At 47.0% G+C, this 21,195-nt stretch overlaps 2 protein-coding genes across 7 annotated transcripts in view; both read right to left on the bottom strand.

The window, feature by feature from the left end:
• ARHGAP31 (Rho GTPase activating protein 31) overlaps positions 1–21,195 on the bottom strand; it is an 879,079-nt gene that overhangs the window by 543,508 nt on the left and 314,376 nt on the right. The window lies entirely within an intron of this gene.
• IGSF11 (immunoglobulin superfamily member 11) overlaps positions 1–21,195 on the bottom strand; it is a 152,759-nt gene that overhangs the window by 28,193 nt on the left and 103,371 nt on the right. Inside the window, exon 1 of one of the 3 annotated variants that reach the window (XM_050959341.1) lies at positions 2,042–2,058. The exons of the other annotated variants lie outside the window; for them this stretch is intronic. The gene's annotated coding sequence lies outside the window, so the exon portion shown is untranslated. Of the gene's footprint in view, positions 1–2,041; positions 2,059–21,195 lie in introns of those variants that run through there. 3 annotated transcript variants of the gene reach the window in all.

The following is a 21,195-nucleotide window of genomic DNA, read 5'->3' as shown; positions in this document are numbered from 1 at the left end:
ACTATAAGTCATGCCACTGCCTCCAAAGAACTGGAGAAATCCGAGTCTCCAGGCCTCCCTTTTTGAGATGCGTGTCTCTCCAGATTCAAAGGGAGCCCATCCCACTCTCAGAGCAGCCTTCAGAAGCATCAAAAGTCCATGAGGAGCAATTCCTGAAGCAAGGCACAGGCTGTCCTGATTGGAACAAATGGCACATACAAAATAGAACATCTATGCTTCTAGGAGAGGCAGAGCATGGTCCTAGATGACTGGTTGACCCAACCTGTCACACAGTGGGAATCACAAACTCATAGACTTTAAGGTCAGAAGGGACCATTGTGATCATCTAGCACATCACAGGCCACAGCACCTCACCCACCCACTCCTGTAATAGACCCCAAACCTCTGGCTGAGTTACTGAAGTCCTCAAATCATGGTTTAAAGATTTCAAGTTACAGAGAATTCTCCATTTACACTGCTTCCAACCAGCAAGTGACCTGTGCCCCATGCTGCAGAGGAAGGCGAAAACTCCCCAGGGTCTCTTCCCAGTCTGACCCGGAAATTCCTCCCAATCCCAAATATGGTGATCAGTTAGACCTGAGTATGTGGGCAAGGCCCACCAGCCAAACACCTGGGAAAGAATTCTCTATGGTAACTCATGCCTTTTGGAAACAATCCCATTTGAGCCCCACTGGCCACACACATTGAAAACATATAGGCCCAAACCAAAGTGCTGGCTCTCCCACAAAGCTTGGGGAAGCTTGTAGCCAAACTCTGAAGCTCAGCCCCGTCTCTAATGTTGAATTTGTTGGCCTCAGCAAGAAAGAAATTTAGCTGACATTAAAAAGCACAGAGAGGGGGTCTATGACCAAAGCACCCTGAACAGCAACAAGTGGGGAGCCTCCCACAGTCAGCTGAGCTGTTACTATAGGCTGTGTCCTTGTGACTGCAGAACAGGGAGGGTTTCTGTAACCAGACTGCAGCACTGTGACTCCATCAGGAACTAGGAGAAGAGGGTGGTTCTTTCTAAATATTCCATGGGAAAAGTATAAAGATACTTTATAGGAGACTCAGTAGCAGTCACTAGACAGTTTCTATCCTAACCCTTTTTCATTCACACACAGTCATTACTTTCCAAAACTTTCACCTGAAAAACTGTCACCTCCGGGCTGCTGTAACCTGAACAGCCATGGCACACTAGCGCAGGGTCCATTCTCTACATGCCCCCTATTCTGGGCACTGTCAGGATGGTGGATGAGGAAGACACACAAGTCAGTTACGCCTTCTCCCATGGAGTCCTCAGCTGGGGAGATAAAATGACTTTCTTTTCCCTTTTGTGCTGTCAAAGAAGTGCAAAGGGTCTGGGGGTACAGAGGAGAATGTAGTCTGGTTGCTTTGCAAGGTGCTTTGTGATGCCTAGAATATAAAATTAAATTCTGCTGTAGTCTGGCCTCAGTTGTACAATGCATAACCCTAATTTTATTGAACTTTCAAAGAAAACAATGCAACTCGTCCCTTGTTTAAGAGGTACTTTCAGACTGGGATTAAAAAATAGAAGAGATTAAACACACACACATAAATCCCGCTTGCATCTCCCTTGTTTATCATAACTTTTCCTGCTGTATTTGCTAATGGTGGTAATAATGATCTTTATAGTGAAATCAAAGCCTGGCTCCTTTCCCAGCTTTTCTCCTCCGCTGCTTCATCATACGGTGAAGTCATAGTGCTGAGTTCGTAATATCATGTCTCACCTGGCTCAGGCAGCCATAGGAGAGGCCCCAGATGGAAGGCTGTAACAGCTTCACTGTGTGATCAAATCAGAGAGAAAACAGGAAGAAGGAAGCAAAAATCTACAAATACCCACTATACGTGCAAATTGAAGAGAATTAAAATAGTGGCAATTAGCAATGTACATGCAATCTAGTGTACAAGTCCATCTTTAACATAAGCCTATCTTTTCAAGGTACAGATATGCCACCTCCCTTCCCCATTAGTATCTGAGCCCCTTCCAACACCCGTGTGAGCTAAGGAAGTAGTATTCTGCAGGAAATGACGCACTTACCTGATTTGTCCAAGGTGCAGTGAGTCTAAGGCTGGGAGTGTATCGATCCAAGCGAGGGGTGGAGAAGAGAAAATGGCAACCTGGCAGTGCTCAGTTCCCTGCCAGGCACACCTGCCTCCGAGGGTGATAGAGGAGCAGTGCTCAGTGAAGCCAACAAGGCCACATAACTCTGATTCGATGTTTTACATTCTTCAAAATGCAAAACACAGGAGGTGGCAAGGCAGCTTTTCCCCTGCTTTTCAGTTGTTTGGATTTGTGACAGGTTTCTCTGCAAGGGGCTTCCCAAAAGCTGCATCCGGCTTTAGTGTCAAATGTTAACATTCAAAATTTAATTTATGGTGCAAACCATGTCACACCCTATTGCATTTTTAGCCCTTTCCAGCCATCCGACCTCCTCCTGGCTCCCTTACGGGATGACCCATTGTGTAAATGAGTGTTAGAAATAGCAGGATGTATAGCATATGCTCTGGGGTCATACGTGTGTCTATCTCTCTGCCGGATGGATGTATATACACAACACACCCTGCGGGCACTGAGGTTCAAGGGATTAATTAATGAACCTTTCTGTAAGCCCCAGGCATTAGCATGCTAGACCACAAGTGAAAATGTCAGCATCTGAGCCCACAGCTGTCTCAGGTTAGAAACAAGATTGCCGGGGCCTGCAGATGCATGCTCTGATTGGCCGGTGAACACTCCAAAAGGATGGGTTAACCAAGAGTCCACATGACTCACTACTGGTGAGCCATTAAACCAACAGCTAAGGAAGAATGAGGGGAGAAGGAGGCTTTCAAAAAGAGGGGCTGCATGGGGCATGGAAGGGCAAATGGAGACCACAAGATGTGGCAGGTAAGTCCTCAGGAGACTGATGAGCATTTATTTCCCTGTGAAGGGAGAAAGTGACCACTAAGGAAGAAGGAAAGAGAGAACGAAATATGTACTATACAGGTAAATAGAGAAAGCACCATGGATTTTGATGTCATGCGGTGAATCAGCACTGCCTCCGATTGCTTGAGGGGACAAGGCATGGGGATGATAATAGAGGCTAGGGAATAAATGTATCTGAAATGAGTCCATGTCCCCAATCAGGCCCAGAGCCCACCATACACAATAGTGTGTGCAGCCTGGAACCATGTAGGGGAATATCCCTTGTGCTCCCAACTGCCTGTTTCAGCTCACCATCCACCCCACGACTGCATGCTTGGAAGGGAGAGGAAACTCGCCAGGGCAGTCCTGTTTGCCTTTGAAGTCTGGTTGGGAGTCGGGATGCCAGTGGCAAAGTTTCTTTTTCCCCTGGAGAGAAGACAGAGTTGGAGGCAACAGGTTCTTCCTCTTTCTCCCTCTGCCCACTGGGAGAGAGTGGAAGACAGCAGGGGGCAGTTCTTCCTCTAGGAGGTGGATAAGGGATTCCGAGCCTGGACAATTTTCTTTCTCCTATCTCCAGTTACTGACAAGAAGGTTTGGAGTCCCTTAACCTCCCCAGCCAGACTTCATCCCCTCCTGCTGCTCCTGCTTGAGATCTTCCTCTTGACCTGTCCTTGTCTCTCCAGCCAGTGAAGAGGCAGGAAGACGGGAAGTTCCCACAAGCCCAGGAGAGGAAAAGGAGGGGGAGTTGTGCTTTACCCCCTGCTCAGTAGCTCTAGCTTGCTGGGCTGATGACATATCACAGGCCTCCGTGAGCTCTATCACTCAGGAGTTCCCTCTTGCTGGCAGATATCAAGGCTCAGGCCTCAATGACGTCACCAGCATAGCAGCTGTAGTCGTCAGGAATGAGAGAGGAGCACAAGTCTACATGATGGGTGTCAGGCTCAGCTCTAGAACTGGTCAAAATAGGGGAATTGCTTTGTTTTCTAAAAAACGTTCTGCAGGTAAGTTCTCAGGTGGCTGATGAGCCATTTCTCTTTCCGTGAAAGGAGCAAGTGACCACTATGAAGGAAGGAAAGCGAGAGAATGGAAATGAGGGATACAGGTTCATGGAGAGGAAGAGCAAAGGGAAGGAAAAGAAAATAAAAGGGAATTGAAAAGAAAAGCAAACAAGTTTTCTGTGAAAATTTTTTGATGAAAAAATGTTTTTGGCTTTCATCGTTTCCCCTTTTTCTCCAAATTTACTGCTCCATTCCCCCCACCCACCCCCATTTTTCTGGTGGCAAAATGGAAAAAGGAAAATGGAAATAAAGAAAACAAATGGGAGAAAACTCAAAAAAACCCAAACCCTCAAACCTGAACATTTTTCAGTTTTTCATAGAAAAATTGGAAAACTCTGAAATACAAATGTCCGTTACCATTTTTGATTAATAAAAAAAAGCCAATTGTCATCAACAGATGTTTTTGAATGAAAAATTTGGTCCAGATCTACTCAGCAAATGTACCATTTGTGATGTTAGTAAGTCATAGGCCTTTGTGAGCTCACTGGTTCAGCACCGCTCATTTGCGGATCTGATGTCAAGCTCCGTGCTGTCAGCAGCGTAGCTAGTGGGGTGCAGGGGAACCAGCTGCTTCCCCTCAGCACATTTGTTAAAAAGCAGCGCCTTAGGTGAGGTTACCATGGCGCCATGGGCAGGGCCCACACTCTGCTCTGAAGCTTGGCCTGCCCGGCTTCACCCAGCGTGCTGCATACCCCGCCCCCGCTGATCAGCTGTGTCTCCCAGCAGGAGGGAGACAGCTGATCCTGTGACAGGGAGGGGAGGGGAAGAACTGAGCTCCAGCAAGCTGGGCTCCTGCAGGCAGGCTTTGCTGGCTTCCCCTAGTGAGCTGCATAAACCCTGCCCCCTCCCTGCCTCGCCAATTAGCTGTCTCCCAGCAGGAGAGAAACAGACTGTGCCCCTGCCCCCGCTCCTGTGTGCTGCCTGCTTCCAGGGGCCACAAATTGCAGAGCAGCCCCCTCAGGAGAGATGAGAGGGGCTGTCCCACCAGGTGCGTGCGCAGCCCCCCAGAGCCCTGCTTTGTCCCATTATATCCAAATTCGCGTTATATTGAGTCGCATTATATTGAGGCAGAGGTGTTATCTGATATGTTGGGTGGTACCTTTTTTTATGTGCTCGCTCCCTCTGTTGTTAGAACCTGGCTACGCCACTGCGTCCTGTGTGAGGTCAGTGGCAGAGAAGTTTAGTATGCTGGGCTTATATCAAGGCACATGCCCGTGGGGTTTATTGGGTCAGTCCCTCTAGCTTGCTGGGCTAAAGCCAAGATGCAGGACTTTGTGAAGTTATTGACTCAGCTCCTCTAGATTTCTGGACTTATGCTAAGGTGCAGGCCTATGAGAGATTATGGGATCAGCACCTCTAGCTTGATGGGATGATGAGGCCCCTGAAGTTACTAGATCAGAACACCAGTGGTTAAAGCAGACCAGTGTAGGAAGGCAATCTCACCCATTCTGGTTGTTATTATGTTGTCATGGGTATCGATGTCATGTGTTGAATTGACAATGCATCATCTTGCCTGTGGGGGAGATGACATGGGGTATTGAATGTAGACCAAAGAATATATCTATCTGGAAAGAGTCCATGTCCCCAAACAGGTGCATGGCCAGCCAGACGTATGTATGTGGGGAGGGGCGGGGGTGTAGGGCTGTGTGTGGGAGGTGTACATGCAATCTTGAACTGTTCTATTCTCATTATTTCTGACCACACTAGAGGAATCTGGTGGCAGGGTCTCCCATTTCCCCTGCAGAGTTGGGACAACTGGAGGAAGCAGAAGATGGAGAACCAACACAGGGACATATCTTCCTAGAGGAGAAAGAATGAAGATGCGGGTAGGGGATTCCAGGTGAGGGTGCTGCTACTTCGATTGGCAGGAAACTTTGGTCCCTGTAAACTTCACCACCCAGTGAAGATATGGAGGGATCTGAGGAAAGGAAGAGGAGGGTGAGCTCTCTCTCTGATTTAAGGAGAAAGGGGAGGATATGAGAGCACAGTGCCCCTTACTCTAGCGCCCCCCCCCCCAACACAATGTAAAGTTTATGACCCAATGGAGCTCCAAATGAAGTCGGGAGGGGGGGTGTCTTTCTGTTGACTTCACTGGGATTTGGACTGAGCCTTAAATAAGCAAAAGCAAATATGTTTAATGTGTGACTGCAGGCAACTAACTAACATGGATTCAGCTTTAATGTTACATCAAGGGTCAGGAGATTCTTAAGGTTAAATGTTCCCCTGCAACATTAACTCAGCCACACTGTACATCCTGTACTGTTTATAATTATGCAACAATAGCTGAGAATGAAACATGGAACTGTACATTTAAATATAGAAAACAAGACTACAAAATACCATCTGTTTAAAGAAAAACAACAATTACAAGCAGAAAGCAATGGATACATATACATGCATTTCTTTGTCTGGGTGTCAGTAGTAATAGCTTGCTGCTGCAATGGATTTTGCTGTGTTGTTTTTTGTGATAAATTAATAAGAAAAACATTTAAGAAGAAGATAATGCTGCATGTGTGCCACATGGCCAAATTAACATTATGGAAGGAGTTATTCTCTCTTGGGATTTCTTGAGCTTTGAGCACTTGATTTTGCAACCTTACCATTGCATTAATAATAATTTCAAAAATTCAGTTTGTCTGGGCTTTTAAAAAAAATGGAACTAAATTAAAAATCAGAGAACAAATTTAGATCTGTTTGGCTGACAAGCTTACAAGCTCCGCAGGCCATTGTAATTTCCATTAACCAACAATCAAATCTCAATTATTCGAACACAAGTGAACCAAAGGTCTTGGTTAGCTTCAGTACATGATATCCACTCCCACTCCTCCCACCCACACACCAAGGTCTCAATGAAGTTTAGATCCTCCAGAGCTCCTGATGTCCACAGCAGCAAACCTGTGAGATGAAAGACAGAAGGAACCTAGGATTCCTAATGGCTTCCAGATGAAGACCCTTTCGAAGTAACAGATCTGCTGCCCAACCTAGTGCTGGGATCATACAGTGGCTCCTGGAACCTGACCTTTCCATTGCTCATGCTCTGCCCTTCTCTCTTTCATTCATCTCTTCCGCTCTCCCCACAAGGCAAAGAGCTGGGTCTGGCTTCAGACTCCTGCTTGGGTAAAAGGCTCTGTGATGTGTGCCTTCTGGAGAGGCTGCTCAGCTTGTGGTGAGCTCCAGATTTGAACCCAGGGATCTGTGATGAGGGCTCAGTGGAGCCTGTTCCCCACCCAGGGGGCTGTCTGAATATATTACAATGGGACCTGGAGGGGGCTTCTCATTCTTTAGGTACTAAGTAGGCAGTAACTGCGCACCCTGCCATTGCTGTGTCCCAAGGCCCAACGGTTCTCACCACATGACTCATTAGCCCAGGATATAGTTATTACTCTGGAGATTGAGATCATTTTTTTTTCTCAGAGCTCAGGGGAGGGGAAGGATCAAATAGTTCCTCAGGGGAATTTCTCCTTTTCCTCTTCCCCAGGTGTCTTCCAGCATCTATGCAACTTTCAAGGATACCCTGTGTTTGATCTCCTGTGCCCCATGGTATCACCACCTACAAAATAAATCTATGCCTCTCCAGGCTGATGAAAGCCAATGAAGAACAACTGTACTCACTGCTAACAGGAATAATCAATACCTTCTTCAGAGACATAAACGTGCCCACCTCCATGAAAATCATTGCCTGATCCACACAAAACCAGCCTTTGATGCAGAAAACCTCTCCAATCTTTTCGCCATCTCCAACCTCCCATTCCTAGACAAAATCATTGACAAAGCAGTGGCAGGCAATCTTCAACAATGTGCAATGTCAGCCAACATGCTGTTCGTTTCCCAACTGGGCATGGAATGAGGACGGCCCAAGAAACACTAATGCACCACCTCTTTCTGGAGATGGTAGAGGCCACAATCTTCCTACTTCTAAATCTCTCTGCAGCGTCCCCCAAAGAGAACCACAATGATTATTGTCCTACTTCTCTCACATGGCTGGGGCAGACAGACACTACTATGACGCCAATCATTTTTCTCCAAAAGGACCCACAAAGCGGTGATTGGCAACTGGTCCTTTTCCTCCAAAAGCCTCAACTACATGTTGCCACAGGAATCCATCCTGTCCCCCCTCCTCTTCCAAATCTGCATGAGGCCCTCTGGAGAGACAGTGAGATGTCATGGAATCTGCTGCTAATAATACACCACTGAAACAGCCAGGTAGCTCATTATCCACAGAGGCAATGCTCTTGTGTGCTAAATCAGTACCATTACCTCTGCTATACAGATATAGAAACTGAAGTACCAAGAGGTTAATGCCCAATTTTTCCAAAAACATCTACTACATTTTCCTCAAATTTTGGGTGCCTAACTTTAAACCACTAGGGCCCGGTTTTCTGAGATGCTGAGCACCCAGAAGTCCAGTTGCAGTCAACAGGAGCTGTGGGTTTTGAGTGGACCTTTCTCTAGTAACAACACAAGGCAGCTGCATCACGACATTGTGCCAGGATGGTGCTATGACCCAGTGCAGTGACCCAACAAGTCTATTCTGCAGTGCCACGCTCAGTGGCGGAACAGGGTGGACAGCAGTTATATGATTATCTGCTGTGAACTCCCCATTATCCTTGTGATTTCCAGGGAAAGTCTTGCTACCTTCAATTTGGCTGAGACTTGGAGCTATTTTTAGAATCTTAAATAAACAGCCAAAGACCCATTTTTAATTTTCATTTAGATCCAGGATTTATATTTCAGTTGTTAATTTTGTTTTAATCTCCTTGTGCTTCATTACCCACTGACTTTCAGGGTCAAGGAGTGAGGAGTAGGAACAGACAGAGGGGGGACGACACAGAAAGAGGGAAAGAGAGCAAGGGGGAAAATGAGTATTGTTGACAGCATCTGATCCTCCGATTAATGTATTTGTAAGCAGATTAACCAAATCCCAACTGCTCTGTGCCAGGTTTCTTCTCTAAGCTTCTCTCTCCCCCATGTAAACAAAAGTCCCACAGAAATACATTTCCATGAGTGAATGCCCACAGCATGGATCAGGCCCAATCCTTTCCCATGCCAGACACCTGAGAAGAATATGAGAGGGAAACATGAGTTACTACGTCCTTTAAAAAAAAACCCACATCGCTTTGGGACCTCCTGCCACTGCTCTGCAGGGTGCATGAGTCTGTTTGGGGTTCTCTACCTTCGGGAGGAGAGAGATGCAAGGAGAAGAGGGTAGTGGTGGGTGGTATTATTTTGGTCTCAGATGAGCATGAGAATTTGTGACCTCATTATGCTTTACTTATCCATAACCCTCTGCATAGCAACCGCTCCAACACAGTGACAGGGGAGGGAGAAGGCGAGTGAAAACAACCCATTAGAGAATCACTGAAACAACAGACTCAACAGAAAATAATGAATTGCTGAACGTTAGGCCTTGCCCCCTCTCGCCCTGCTCCAGCAAAGTGCTCCTAAGGAATGCCTGTAATAAAGGTACATTGTGCCATTCTATTCCAGGGGCTCAGAGCCCTTCACAGCCATTCAGGAACCAAACCTTGAAGGCCCTTGGTGAGCATCATTATCCATATTTTAGAGGTGGCAAAGGAAAGAGGAGAAGTGACTCACCCGAGGTCTCTCAGGAGGTCAATGACAAAGCTGAGAACAGACCCCAGATAGTGTAAGACACAGGCATGTGCTTTGGCTACTAGACCATCCTGTATTTAATGGTCAAATATCACCCTCTTCGGATGAGCACTCCGAATTCATTCTCCATATTTTATTCATATCTGGACTTCACAAGGCAACTCCTCTTACAGTCCTTCTCAACCTTTCTCCCCCAGATATGCTGTGGAAAGATGAGTGAAGTCCTGGAACAGCCTTCCAACGGGAGCAGTGGGAGCAAAAAGCCTAACTTGTTTTAAGACTAAGCTTGATAAAGTTTTGGTGGGGATGGTATGATGAAACTGCCTACAATGGCATGTGACCCACCTGCGACTTCTAGCAGCAAATATCTCCAATGACTGCAGACAGGACACTAGATGGATAAGGCTCTCAGCTATGACAGAGAATTCTTTCCCAGGTTTCTGGCTGGTGGGTGTCACCAACATGCATAGGGTCTAACTGATCGCTGTATTTGGTGCTAGGAAGGACCATACTGGCAGATACCCTGGGGAGGTGTATGTGGGGCAGGGGGTTGCCTTCCTCTATAGCATGGGGCACAAGTCACTTGCTAGTTTGAACTAGGGTAAATTGTGGATTCTCTGTAACCTGAATTCTTTAAATCATGATTTGAGGACTTCAGGAACTCAGTCAGAAATTAGGGGTCTATTACAGGAGTGGATGGGTGAGGTTCTGTGGCCTGCAACATGCAGGAGGTCAGACTAGATGATCACAATGGTCCCTTCTGGCCTTAAAACCCATAAGGATTTGCCACCTGTCCTGATGTTAAATGTGATGAACACAGCTTCCTTGCACACCGGTGGGGTACTAATGCCATGCTTGTGTTATACAGTGTAACAACATGGTGAATCTGTACCTAAAGAAAGTCTACAAGGAGAAAATGACTAGGAGAAGGAACTATCTCACACACTGACCCTGTATTAAGGGAATTCATTCAGTCAGTCCTGGGTTTCTCCCACACTGTTCCTCTCAACATTCAACCTTCCTGTGAACAACAACTGGTTGAAACACTCACTGGCTAATTATTCTTTGTTTGGTTTCTATGGTCTCCTCTTAACCAGGAAGGATACTGCTGATCTTCTACACCAGCTTCAAAACTATCCGGGTTTTAAAGTACATACAAAGGAGAGAAGAGAAGCTTTCACAGTTCAAATCTAGCATAAACTGCTAACACATCTCGTAAGGTAGAGGATGAAGCGGTTAAGAAACAAAAGAGAAAGAAGAGGAGCACTAATGTACTCAAGCGTTTCCCCCTTCTGAGATCGCTGACATTCTGTCTACCCAGACAATGGGCTGAGCTTTGTAAATGATGAGAGCTTAGGGCTTGTCTACATCACAAAGCTGCAGCGCTGGTGAGGGGGTTACAGTGCTGCAACTTAGGAGGTGTACACATTTGCAGGGCATCACCAGCGCTGCAACTCCCTGTTTGCAGCGCTGGCCGTACTCCCGTTTTGTCTCGGGTGTAGAGGATCCAGCGCTGGTGATCCAGCGCTGGTAATCAAGTGTAGACACTTACCAGCGTTTTTCTTGACCTCCGTGGAATAAGCAGGTATCCCAGCATACCTGAGGATACCTCTCTGGTAATCAAGCGGGTCTCCTTCCCTGCGGTTTGCAGGGGGGTTCGGGGAACGCGAGAGCAAACCGTGGGGAAGGAGACCTGCTTGCACGGGGGTTCGGGGAACGCGAGAGCACATCGCGGGGAAGGTGACCTGCTTGCACGGAGGGGGTTCGGGGAACGCGAGAGCAAACCGCGGGGAAGGAGATCTGCTTGCAGGGGGGTTCGGGGAACACTGGAGCAAACCGGGGAAGGAGACCTGCTTCCCCGTGGTTTGCTCTCGCGTTCCCCGAACCCCCCTTGAAGCCGCCCAACAGTGCTGCAGTGTGGCCACATCTAACACCACTTGCAGCGCTGGTTGCTGTAAGTGTGGCCACTCTGCAGCGCTGGCCCTATACAGCTGTACTAATACAGCTGTAACAACCAGCGCTGCAAAATTGTAGATGTAGACATAAGAGTGGAGGTACTCTAGCATTGCAGCCAGATGACTGTTGCTAATATAAATTCTCCCTGAAGAGATGCCACCACCCAAGACTTTTGAATAACACACTTATACTTCACTGTGCCGTACGGCCATGAGTTCTAACCCACACCTTGTCACAAAGCAATTGTTTTTAAAAAATCCTTACTGGAAACGGAAATTGAAAGGGACAATGGGACCAAACAAGAATACACCAAGTCAGTTAAGGCTGCAGGGAAAAGATAAGGGCAGAAGAAGAAAAAAAAGCAAATAAGTTTATGCTGCCTAAGGCGCTAAAGGAAATAAGAAGGGATTTACAAATTCATTAGGGGGAGAAGATGTGCCTGAAAGAAGGTAGGTTCATTAATACATGAGGATGGGGATGAAATTAATGATTCGAAAATGGCTGAGCAGCTTTTTTAAATCTGTCTTTATAAGAAGAAAAAGGAAGAAGAAATTTGGACTAGAAAGGAAGGGAGGAAAAGCTTCTCAGACATCGCTACTGAAAAACAGCAAGTAAGGAAACACTTGGAACTTTTACAAATCAGCTAGTCCAGATATGTAAACACCATCCAACATCCTGATCTTGCAAAGATGGATGCACCTGCTTAACTTCATTCACTGTAAACTGTCTCTTTCACTTTGATGCACTACTCACAAAGTGTAAAAGTTAAGCACGTGTTTAAGTATCTGCAGGACTGGAGTCCTAGACTGTTGTTAAGGGAACTAGCTGACAAACTTACTGTATCTCCGACATATAAATCTGAAAAACCACAGAGAGGTAGGGCATTTCCAGAAGACTGAAGAATAGCAAATGTCATACTGATTTTCAAAGAAAAGTGATCCTGGCAATTATTTTACTGTAAGTCTACTTTCCATATCTAGTAAAATAATAGAACACATATTAAAGAGAAAAAAAGATCATTAAGCACCTGGAGAAGAGACCCATCTTTGTGGTACAATAAAACAGTTAGCATATGAAGGGAAAGTGGAAATGGGCTGTTTGGGGATTTTAGTGATGCATATGATGCTGCATCCTCTTGGACAGTGGATTGAAAACTGGTGGAAGGACTGTAAATAAAGTATCATTTGGTGGAGAGGTGTCTAATAGGGTACCATGGGGATTGTACTCAGGTCCCGTCTATTAAACCAGTGAAAGGAAGGAAAGTCAAAAGGAAGTCACAGCATGTCAGTGAATTTGCAGATGACACTCAAGTGGCAAGCATGGGGGGAGGGATAACTCAGTGGTTTGAGCATTGGCCTGCTAAACCCAGGGTTGTGATCTCAATCCTCGAGGGGGCCATCTAGGGATCCAAGGCAAAAATCTGTCTGGGGATGGGTCCTGCTTTGAGCAGGCAGTTGTCTTGATGACCTCCTAAAGTCCCTTCCAACCCTGACGTTCTTCTAAAAAAAAAATCCCAGGATGGACAGAGAAACAGACCTTCATGCTTCAAAGACATCTTTAACTGTAAGCAAGTACAAATGTACATCCATAACTTTACATATGTGAATAATATGAGCATACAAGTAACTGCAATAAACTAACTGAAAATTAAGCACATATGTAAATCTTTGCAGGAGAGGGGCCATAATGCAAAGGAAACTAGACACACTAGAAACATAGGCTGAACGCAACAAAATGAGATTAATCTTGGTAAAATGCAGCTGATGGCCCTGGAGAACAATAATCCAGAACACAGAGACTGACTGAGAGGGAGAAAACAGGAAAGCAATCATGTTAAAAGAGATCAGGGTGAACAGAAAGCAGCAAATAAGAAATGAGCTTGTGACACTGAAGCAAAAGAAGCTCATGCAGTTTGGGGCTGTGGGCTGTGTATACGGAGGGATCACATCATGACATAGGGAGATAATAGACCGTTTCTGCACACCTTTGGTGCAACCACCCTAGGAATTTAGTTTTGCTCATCCTGTTACCCACAATGAATGGCAAATGGGAGGGAATTCACAGAAGAGCAGCAAAATTGATCAGGGAACTGGAGAGATTTATGAAAAAAGACAAAAAAAGGTTAAATGTGCATCCCTTTACTAAAGAAGGACTCAGAGGGAGCAGGCATAATAGCTATACAAAGCTGTTTGAAGCATGTCAATATTATGGAGTGGGAGGGATTGTTTAGAGTGGTAGCTGGGTAAGAACTAGGCGTAATGGGATTAAACTAAGACAGGAAAATCAGACTGCAATATGTTGGCCCTGATTCTGCTTTTACATCAGTGTAAATTAGCAGTAACTCCCCTGAAGTCAATGGGGCTACACTAATATAAAGTTGATATGAGTAAGATCACAAACAGGAACTAGGTCATCTATGTCTCTCCAATGTATCTGATTCTTTCGTACACCAAAAAAGGCTTAGAGGTGGGGTTTTTTTGTTTGTTTGTTTGATTTGTTCCTTGTTTTTAAGAAAAGCAGACACTTCATGGAGCATGTAGTTCGCCCTGTGGAATTCATACTGCTGCAGAGGCAAACAGCGAGGCTGGATTTTTCAGTACCTCTGGATAATCTTATGACCATTAACAGACGTGTATTGAGTTAAGAGACGATATTAAGGGTCATCAAGCACCATTTTTCAGTATGATCATTATTATAAACATTTATGTTATGGTAGTGTCTAGAGGCCAACAAGGTCGGAGACCCATTGTGCTTGGCACTATACAAACATACAGTAATAAAAGTCCCTGCCCCCAGACCACTCATGCTTCCAGCTGTCCACTGATCACATGTGTGGGATGGGACGGCAGAAAGGAATCTCTGAATCTTGCCCCAGTAGATAGAACACTGCACAAAATGGCCATGTCACTGGCCTCCTAAGAATCAAACGGAGACAGGACAACAGATTAGATCCTCTATAGCGCATCATGCTCTCTTCAAACAGTTTAAATAGGCCCAAATCTTGTCCTACACTCTTATCATTAATCATTTGTTGAGAAAGATCCTTTGCCTTCAACATACTAAAAAACCAAAACAACCCCACACTGCACCTCCAGCTTTCACCACTGAGGTTTACAGAACCACAGACGTTAGAGATGGAAGAAACCTATACGGTGAGCACGATTGCAGAGAGAAACTCGCTTTCCACTAAAGTACAGCCAGCACAAGGGTGAAACGCATCGGCTCTTTCACAGCACATAGTAATACTGCACTCCATCCACAACACAGCAAAAGGAAAGAGAGGCGGGGCAAGCTAAGCAACTCCAGGAGGAGGGGAAAAACCGGAAAACTATTCACAGGCACGAGAGAGTATGGTGTTCTTTTTAAAGCCTTGACCCAAAGCAGGCCAGAAAAGGAGCCTTTTGTTTTAATTCAGAAAAGTCAAGCAGCAGTTCTTTGACTACATCACTGAAAAAACCTTCCAGGCTTTTGGCTTTTGCCTTGCAATTACAATTGCAATCAACAGATGGTGATTATTTCACAGGCCAGGGCATCTGATCAGCTCCTAGCCGAACATTAATAAAAGACCTCTGCACGATTTTATCAGATGTTCTGCTCCAGATTTGTAAATGAGGCTGGTAGTAAAGGAGGTGGAATAGAGGAGGAGAACGAGTGGTTGATTTCTCTCATTTCTGGGAAATGAAGTGAATTTATGGGTACATCCACACTACCTGCCGGATCGGCGGGTAGCGATCGATCTATCAGGGATCGATATATCGCATCTCGTCTAGACGCGATAAATCAATCCCCAAACATGCTCCCATCGACTCTGGAACTCTACCAGGGCGAGAGGTGGAAGCGTAGTTGACAGGGGAGCCACAGCAGTTGATCCCGCGCCGTGAGGACGGGAGGTAAGTCGAAATAAGATATGTCGACTTCAGCTACACTATTCCTGTAGCTGAAGTTGTGTATCTTAAATCAACGCCCCCCTGCCCCCTAGTGTAGACCAGGCCTATGAGGAGGGACCTGGGGAAAAGGGTGTGAGGTGGGGATTGAGGCTCTGTAGAAACACAGCTGAACTAAATCCCCAAAGCCTTACGCCCCTGGACTGTGGAGGGATGCAGAGCCAGAGTTCACAGCTGGAATCTCTCAGCAATGAGCTGAGCCCAAACCATGACTTCAGGGCACATCTTTATGACATCTTGCTTTTTTAAAGCATCCTTCATCCAAGGTTTGTAACGTGCTAACTACTTGTGCTGAACAATCAGTTCCACCTTGTATTTAGCTGTGACACTCTGAGGTAGTTTCCCAGACCTGAAGAAGCGCTCTGTGTAAGCTCAAAAGTTTCTCGCTCTCACCAACAGCAGTGGGTCAGTAAAACACATTACCTCACCCAACTTGTGTCTCTCATGTCGTGGGACTGACACGGTTACAACAACACTCCTTACAGTCATTCAAGCCTCACAAGCCACTCTCCTCTCCCCAGTGGGGGAGGTAAGATTTACTGCACCCAAGAATGAGTGGAGCAACCTAAAACACATAACATGGTGAGATTCTGTCCTTGCTTTACACCAGGGTCATTGTGATTAGTGACAAATGAACAGTTATTAGGGGGGTGGGGAATCCCCCCTCCCTCTCCGCCTGGTGCAGAAGAGCAGCAACGTTCACTGCTAACTTTAAAAAGCAATTGTATAAAACAGCACCCTTCAGCTTATTCCTCCTACAGACCCAACTCACCTTGAGCCACTGATGTCAGCTTGACAGCTATTGTAATTTACTGACTTTATATGTATGAAGGAGTCATATTGCCCATTATAGTGGGTGGGCCCATATAGAGGATAAAAGACTGACTTCTGACAACAGCAAAAAGCGTTACACTTTTCATTCCAAGCTTAACTTTAGGGATCTATTCAGGTTTTATCCCTGGGCAACTCTCCTCTGCTAGCCTCTTGGAGGGTAAAGGAGGTAGTGGGGCTTCTGTATTACATCCATTATGGGGGAATCCCCCTGTACAAGCAATTATTTTACTGCACATGACGGATGCTTTTGATCACCTCTCCAACTCAGCTCTTCTCTAGTCATGGTCCTGCAGGTCAGATATGTTATTTATTGCCTCCTCACCCTAAACATTTAAACTTGATGGGAGCTGTTCCGTGCACCAGGGCAATGGTTGCATAGTTGCTAGCAGCTGGGCCATTCCACCTGTTATTTTCCTTGGAAAGAGGGACAGCCTCTTTCTGTCCCTTTCTTAGATAGGCCTTGGCTACACTGGAGAGTTGCAGCGCTGGTGGTGGCTTTACAGCGCTACAACTTACTCACCATCCACACTTGCAAGGAACATACAGCACTGTATCTCCCTGGCTACAGCGCTGGCTGTACTCCACCTCGACCTGGGGAATAACGACTGCAGCATTGGTGATGCAGCGCTGCTCCGCAAGTGTTGCCACCAAAAGCGCTGTTATTGGCCTCCAGAGGTATTTGGAGGTATCCCAGAAAGCCTGTTCAGCTACTCTGCTCATAAGTTCAAACTCTACAGCCCTGGCCTCAGGTGACCAGCCCTTTAAATGCCCCGGGAATTTTAAAAATCCCCTTCCTGTTTGCTCAGCCAGGTGTGGAGTGCAATCAGTGAATCTTTCCAGGTGACCATGCCTCCACGCACCAAACGAGGCCCAGCATGGAGCAGTGGTGAGTTGCTGGACCTCATCAGTGTTTGGGGGGAGGAAGCTGTGCAGTCACAGCTGCACTCCAGCCATAGGAATTACGATACCTATGGGCAGATATCAAGGGCCATGCTGGAAAGGGGCCATAACCGGGACGCGGTGCAGTGCAGCGTTAAAGTAAAGGAGCTGCGGAGTGCCTATTGCAAAGCCCATGAGGGAAACCGCTGCTCTGGTGCTGCCCCCATGACCTGCCGTTTTTACAAAGAGCTGGACGCGATACTTGGGGGTGACCCCACCACCAATCCGAGGACCATGATGGACAGTTCAGAGCAGGGAGGGAAGGTGGAGGAGGAGGAGGGGGAGGAGGAAACTGAGAGTGAGGGTACTGGGGTGGGGGGAGACACCCCGGAGTCCCAGGAGGCATGCAGCCAGGAGCTCTTCTCAAGCTAGGAGGAAGGTAGCCAGTCGCAGCAGCCGGTACTTGGTGAAGGACAAGCAGAGGAGCGGGATCCTGGTAAGCAGCTTTTATTTTCAGGATGGAAATGTTTCAGGAGAGGAGGGAGGGTTAGGGCTGCATGCATGCATGCCTAGATGTGGACTAGCCCACTGATGTGGTCTATCAAGTGGCGGTAATCGGCCTCGGTAATCTCTTCAAAAGTTTCAGCCAGAGCGTGGGCAATGCGCTTGCGCAAGTTTATAGGGAGAGCCGCTTTGGTCCTTGTCCCAGTCAGGCTAACACGTCCGCCCCAATGTGCCGCAAGGGGTGAGAGGACAATTGCTGCACACAAGCAAGCTGTATAGGGGCCAGGGCGGAATTCGCACTGCTGTAGAAGGTCTCCCACTCTTCCCAGGTGACCCGCAGCAGCGAGATAGCTTCCAGGATTAACTCTTGTGGAAAATGTTGGGAGAGTGTTCAGTGTAGGTGCACCCTGCAGCTGTTTGCTTTCCCCAACGCACAGAAACCCCAGCACAGCCCTGAAGCAATCAGTCCCCCTTACTCACCATTTCGGGGCTCCTGTGGGTTATGTGCGCTCTTTTTGGTATGGGAAAATTATGCTAAAGTGAAGACTGTAAACTCATTCACTGTGTGGGAATAACTGTCTGAGATATAAACAGTGCTTCCTCTGTTAACTGTTGCCTTTTTTTCCTTTCCACAAGCTACCTTGAGTTCTCAGCTGCCTGTGTTAACAGCAGCTCAAAGACTCCAAAACCTGTGGAAGAAGCCATGAAAAAGTAAAGACAACCTGCTGCAAACAGTTATGGATCACTCTGCCAGACAGAATAAAAAACTGCAGGACTGGAGGGAAAGGGAAAGCAGGATCCACCAGAGAAACGCAGTGGCCAGGAAGAAAAGCACAAAACAGCTGATAAGCACCCTCGGGCGCCAAGCGGACTCTATCCAGGCGCTCGTAGCCATGCAGGCAGAGCACTACCGCACCTCCCCCCACAGTCCCAAAGCTCTTTCCCTTGTGCCCCAATGTCAGCTCCAAACCCCCTTCCCTAGCATCCAGGTTCTTACCTCCACCAGCTGCCTCCAACACCTGTACGTTCACCAACCAGCCCTGAGAACTGCGACCCTTACCCTCTGCACTCAACCCCCAACACCATGCAGTATAGGCATCCTGAAGTGCAGCAGTCATTGCACAGCACTTCAGACAGGACATATTCAAACCTGTGACTGTACAGTTCCCCACCACACCCCCCTGCCCTTTTAGGTTCCCGAAATGTTGTGTGTCTGTCAATAAAGTTATTTTCCTTTCAATAAATGAATTCCTGGCTTTGAAAAGTCTTTATTATTGCAGAAAGTCAAAGATACCTTAGCCCAGGAAAGAAACAGGCACTGCAAATCAGCTTAGCAAACACAGATTCCTACTAACATTGTAACCACTGCACTTCACTCCCGTGCAAAGCACCAAACATTACTGTTGGTTTTCAGCCTCAAATTCCTCCCTCAAGGCATCCCTGATCCTTGAAGCCCTGTGCTGGGCCTCTCTAGTAGCCCTACTCTCTGGCTGTGAAAATTCAGCCTCCAGGCATTCAACCTCAGAGGTCCATGCCTGACTGAATGTTTCTCCTTTCCCTTCACAAATATTATGGAGGGTATAGCACGCGGATATAACTGCAGGGATGCTGCTTTCCCCCAAGTCTAGCTTCCCATACAGAGATCACCAGCACCCTTTTAAACGGCCAAAAGCACACTCCACAGTCATTCGGTACCGTCTCAGCCTGTAGTTGAACTGGTCCTTGCTCCTGTCAAGCTTCTCTGTATATGGTTTCATAAGCCAAGGCATTAACGGGTAAGCGAGGTCTCCAAGGATCACAATGGGCATTTCAATGTACCCTACTGTGATCTTCCGGTCTGGGAAAAAAGTCCCTGCCTGCAGCTTCCTGAAAAAGGCCAGTGTTCCAAAAGATACGTGCATCATGCACCTTTCCAGGCCAGCCTGGGTTAATGTCAATGAAACGCTCACAGTGATCCACTAGCGCCTGGAGAACCATAGAGAAATACCCCTTCTGATTAACATACTCAGATGCTAGGTGGGGTGGTGCCAGAATAGGAATATGCATCCCATCTATCGCCCCTCCACAGTTAGGGAAACCCATTTGTGCAAAGCCATCCACAATGTCCTGCACGTTCCCCAGAGTCATGGTTCTTCTTAGCAGGATGCGATTAATGGCCCTACAAACTTGCATCAAAACGACTCCAACGGTCGACTTTCCCACTCCAAACTGGTTCTCGACCGATCAGTAGCTGTCTGGAGTTGCCAGCTTCCAGATTGCAATAGCCACCCGCTTCTCCACCAGCAGGGCAGCTCTCAATCTCGTGTCCTTCTGCTGCAGGGTGGGGGCGAGCTCAGCGCACAGTCCCATGAAAGTGGCTTTTCTCATCCGAAAGTTCTGCAGCCACTGCTCGTCATCCCAGACTTCCATGATGATGTGATCCCACCACTCAGTGCTTGTTTCCCGAGCCCAAAAGTGGCGTTCCATGATGCTGAGCATTTCAGTGAAAACCACAAGCAATGTCGTGTCGTATGCGTCAGGTGACTCTCAATCATCGTTGGACTCCTCATCACTTTGGATCTTAAGGAATAGCTCAACTGCCAAATATGATGTGCTGGTGAGACTCGTCAGCATACTCCTCAGCAGTTCGGGCTCCATTTCCCACAGAAATCGCGCTGCACAGAAACCGTTGGGAGAGTCACAATGGCGCCAAATGTGGACAGAAAAACAGGGACTGCTGGGATCTAAAGCGATGCATCACGGGGTGTTGGGACAGGAAGCAGAATGACCCGCACCCTTCCGTCCCCGTCCCACAACCCACGGCGTCAAAATGGGAAGAGGTGCTCTGTGGGATAGCTGCCCATAATGCACCACTCCCAACAGCGCTCCAAATGCTGCAAATGTGGCCGCAGTGCAGCGCTGGTAGCTGTCAGTGTGGCCACACTCCAGTGCTTTCCTTACACAACTGTACGAAGACAGATGTAACTCCCAGCGCTGCAGACCTCCAAGTGTAGCCAAGGCCATAGACTCTGGTCACTAAACCATTATCCACTAAATCTTCAATAGCTGGCTGCCCCAGTGGTCCGTGCTTGTAACAAAATCATGGCCAACTAGGATTTCACATTTGTCATTGCAATACATAACACGGCCATTAGGAACTTCACTACAGAAGAACTGGGAGTATAACTCAGATCCTTTAGCTTCAAAAAACACAAGTCCCCACTGCTGGAGCTAAATGAGAATTGCCTTTATCTTGAGCAGTATTAGACTTTACATTATGGCACCAAGCTGAAGAGTTTCGATTCCCCCTGCTCCACTCCACCCCCCACCCCCCCCCCACACCTAACCCCCGTGGAAGGGGTTGGAGGAATTTCGCCATTTCATTACATGCTCAGCATGACTACATAAGAGAACTGAATTATACTCCTGGAGCAGAAGAGGGGAAATGACATTACACTGTATGCATACAATGAACAAGCTGGTTCTGAAATAAAAAAACAGCTCGCTACACACAGGTGCCTAT

The sequence above is a fragment of the Gopherus flavomarginatus genome, chromosome 1, assembly GCF_025201925.1.
Source record: "Gopherus flavomarginatus isolate rGopFla2 chromosome 1, rGopFla2.mat.asm, whole genome shotgun sequence".
NCBI classification, from domain to species: domain Eukaryota; kingdom Metazoa; phylum Chordata; order Testudines; family Testudinidae; genus Gopherus; species Gopherus flavomarginatus.
Note: the sequence above shows the minus strand (reverse complement) of the source record. Positions and strands in the feature narration are given on the sequence as shown.